Source organism: Ictidomys tridecemlineatus, chromosome 6 (assembly GCF_052094955.1).
Source record: "Ictidomys tridecemlineatus isolate mIctTri1 chromosome 6, mIctTri1.hap1, whole genome shotgun sequence".
Classification (NCBI taxonomy): domain Eukaryota; kingdom Metazoa; phylum Chordata; class Mammalia; order Rodentia; family Sciuridae; genus Ictidomys; species Ictidomys tridecemlineatus.
In genome coordinates this window covers 187,613,259-187,617,500 of record NC_135482.1, presented here as the reverse complement: position 1 = coordinate 187,617,500, position 4,242 = coordinate 187,613,259, and positions in this window count along the sequence as shown.

Sequence of the window (4,242 nt, the reverse complement as noted above, 5' to 3'; positions counted from 1 at the left end):
GGAAACTCTAAGGGTTGCCACGAAGGTTAACATCCACACCCAACCGACTTTAAGTCAAGGAGTGTATTATCAGTGTATGGGGAAGGCCTCCCCTCATCAGGTGAAAGGCCTGAAGCAATCACTGAGGTTTCCCAGCAGAAGAAGTTCTGCTCAGGACTCGGTGTCCATTCCTGCCCGAGAGTCAAGACTGATGGCCTGCCCACAGGGTGGGACTGGCCAATCCTTCCTGGCTAAACTAACGTAAATGGATTCATGCAGAAATCCATGTGGATAGGAAATGCACCTTATTACATTCTATACACACACCATGCACACAGGTACACATAACCTTGGGGGGCATTGTTCTGTCCAGCACAGCTGGCTAAAGAGTTGACTTCTTTGGTTCAAGATGTCATTGACGAGCTGTGAGTGGGCTGTGGCAGGGCTGGGAAGGGTAGTCATGCGCACTCAGTCTTCTGAATTGCACTCTCCTGCTTAGGAACGGGCCTTGGGCCTGGAGCACATCCTTACCAGGAGATCCAGCGTTCTCCCAGCATGTGTGGGGCTTGTCACCTGTGTGGGGCTTGTCACCTGTGTGGGGGTGTACTGCCATTTCAGACTCAGTCGGTGCTCCTGTTCTGCCTCAGTGTGGGTCCATCACGTGGCACCTGTATGGCCCACGGCTCTAGCTGTCCTCTGGAGGAGGGTCCTTCTGCAGCAGCAGGAGACGGGGTGTGCAGGTTAGTGGCCCTGGGTTGGCTGCTGGAAGGTGTCCTGGCCTGTGGGAACGGTGCCCCTCACCAAAGCTCACCTTGCCATCCCTTCTCTCGCTCCATCGTGTTTTCCTCCGTGACCGAGAGCAGCCCGCAGCGGCAGGAGTGCTTGGACTTCTGCTCCCGGTGGTAGGCAACAGATGCCGCTGGAGCGACAGATAGGATGAAAGATTAATTTTACCATGCTGTGTCGGACTCAGTGTGTGCTGAGGGACAGACACATCTAGCTGCAAAGAGATGTGGTTCTGGGTCGGAGCAGGAATGAAAAGTAAAGTGTTTCAAAGGCTCCGGAAATAAGAATGAATAGAGATTGCCCTTAATTTTATATGGAGGGAGCGGGTAGGACAGATAGACGATTTTAAACCCGTAGTCATTTGAAAAATTTCCAGGTTCAGGGGATGGCCACCATGCCATTAATTTAAGCAGGCAAAAATTAATATAAAGGATCTTTAATTAGTAAAAGGCAGTTAGCTGTCAATAGGGGTAAGATGGTGTCTGTCTTGGGAGGCAGAAAACCACAGCTACTGCATCTATGACTGAGGGAAGGTGAGCAGGAAAAGAGCTTTGCAACTTAGAAGGGCCTGTAGGAGACCTCTGTGGAGACGCTATGGGAGCCACAGATGTGCATCCTGCCAGGGGTGGATGGGGCAGGCCGAAGCTGGTACCCAGGAACATGTGTCTCCAAGTGGCAGAGAACGTGCTGCAAGGGCAGCCCAGGCTGGTCTGGCCTGTGCGGACCCGAGGCTACATGCTACAGGACCTCTGCAGGGTGCTTGGGAAGAAAAGAAGAAGGGTCCCTTCTTCCTTGTTTGGCCTTGCAGCCTGGCCCCTGTCCCCCCTGAGAACGAAACGACCATCAGGCTAACTGCCAAAAGGGAAATGACAAGGCCCAGTTCCAGTGTCTGTGAGCTGAGCAAGGAAAAGTGGGCGTCAGCAGAGGAACAATAAATCAACCAGTAGCACAGCTTCTGTTATTCAAAAGTTTGCTAGGAAAATAGCAGTCAGTGGAGATTACAGAAAGGTGACGAGAGGTGACAAGATCACACCAAGATGAAGTCCTTCATTTAACAGGCCTTTGGGGACAGTGAGTAGAAAATAAATCTCCAACTTTCTTTCTTTTTTTTTTTTTAAAGAGAGAGAGAGAATTTTTAAAAATATTTATTTTTTTTTAGTTCTCAGCGGACACAACATCTTTGTTGTATGTGGTGCTGAGGATTGAACCCAGGCCGCACGCATGCCAGGTGAGCGCGCTACCACTTGAGCCACATCCCCAGCCCAAATCTCCAACTTTCCTAAAGGAGAACGGGACCCTGAAGAGGCACGATGACCAGAAGCCCTGCCCCTCGGGCATCACAGGGAAAGCTGGTGACCGCTCACTGGAAAACAGGTCGCATTACTTTTTTACTTATCCTGAGTCGCGGGAAGGAGAAGGACGTGAGTTGATTTCATAGGTGATTGAGAGCGAAGAGGCTGGAATGCTGGTCCCCTCTTCTGGGGCCTGTTGGGATAAAGTCCTCTTACCCGGGTCCACCCTTCAATGTGCTGTTTCTCCACGTGTCCTCTTTGCCGCGTCCCATGTTCCGCTCCCCAGCTGCCCACATCCAAGATCCCTGCTGTTCACTGTTCGCATAGCTTTGGTCAAAACTATGTACTTCTTCGAAACAGGGCTTTGACATAGGTAAAATGAAAAGTCGGAATTAGAGATTTCCAAGATTCCGTGGACTCTGTCAAAACTTTAAAAAAAAATCCATTTTTTAAAATAGTTTCAGATAGACATGTGCAAACATGGGTCTCCCAGGGTGGTGCGTGGAACTGAATTAGTTAACAGGGAGTCAGAATGCGGCATGGTGGACACTCCCAGGTGAGGTCCGTTCCTTGGACTTGCCTGAGGTCGTGTAAGCTGAACTTGGCTCTGCCTGCTGCCTCTCTCCCCACCCTGCAGGCACCTCAGTAGGAAACCCCGATCCCCACTCTAGCTCCTGGTTGGCTCCTAGAGAAGGTGTGCATGTCCTGTCCATCGCCTCCCCCAGTCTCAGCAATTGGCGTCCGCCCTTCACCTCACCATTGAAATCAAACCACAGAGTACGTTGGCTGTCAAATCCAGGGACACTTTTTGTAGTTTTCAATCAGATCGCCCCGCTGCACGGGGCAATCTTCTGACCATTTCTGAGCACCCAGTCCTTAAGTTATCCACAGTGGGGCTTTGGGTGTTCCTGTGGCGTTTCCTTCAATATCTCTTGACTTTCTCGTTGGTCTTCATGAAATTTGGTTTCCTTTTCACGGCACTTAAACACATATTGAAATAATCTCTCTCTAGTCTGTCTTCTTCACTAGGTTGTTGGTGATTTCAAAATAAAGATGGTAGTCTTTACACTATTATGTTCCTAGGGACGGTTTTGCAGCCTTTCTTTCTTTTTCCTTTTTTGGCAGCATGGTCTGTTGGTTTATCCCTGTTACAGTGCTGGGTGGATGCAAGATCAGATACGATCAGATTACCTTCAGCTGTTAGTAAACCCAGTGTCTTGAGTAAGTGAGATATTTATTTTTCCCTTATAACAAAAGTCTGGAACCAGCCTCAAAGGCTCCATCAAGAAATCAGAATCTTTGGGCTGGGCTTGTGGCTCAGAGGTAGAATGCTCGCCTACCATGCGTGAGGCACTGGGTTCAAGCCTTGGCACCACCTAAAAATAAATATATTGGATCCACCTATAGCTAAAAAATAAATATTGAAAAAGAAAACAGAGTCCTTTCTCTGCTCAGAGACACCCTGTGTTTAGCTTTCATTTCGATGGCTGCTGGGTGGTCCCTTTAGGCAGTGTGTCACCAGGAAAGAAGCAGGACAGAGGCCACTGAGAGCCTTCGCCTTCCCATCCTGGAAGCCCTCCCGGGGGTCTCAGCCTGCACGTCTCTGCTGAGCTGTTTTATTTTGCCATCTCAAGCTACAAGGAAGGAGGGGGCCCAAACATTTCAGCGGAGCAGGTTGCTACACTAGGTGACTCTGGCGTCCACGAGAATACAGATGCGGGGGCTGGACGGGGGTCGCGTGGTCAGCAGCTTCCCTTTCCACGATTTCTCACTGGAGACCCCAAGCTTGGGTCACTCCCATATCACTCCATGATGACCGTCACCTGGGTAACCACCGTTTATCTTGTTCCCTCCGTTTTAGATCCGCGCCCTGGCGGCCTCTCCAGGAGCACGTTGAGGATGGGCGTGTGGAGCCAGCCACTGACGGAGGAGATGTCCAGGCGCGGCTGATCTCACCCACATCGAGTGGTTTCACACATTTCAATTCCGGAGTGGATTTTTCTATGTCCCCAGAACATACAGGGAGCACGTCTCATGGGAGACTGGCTTTTACTTCTCCCAAAGCAGCATTTCTCTTTGTCTCTCTCCCAGCCCCTTAACCAACTGCCACCACCTTCTGGTTGAGAGTATGAAGCCGCCAGGACCCTATTCCTGAAACTCCACTAGTTTAGCTTGTGTATACTTG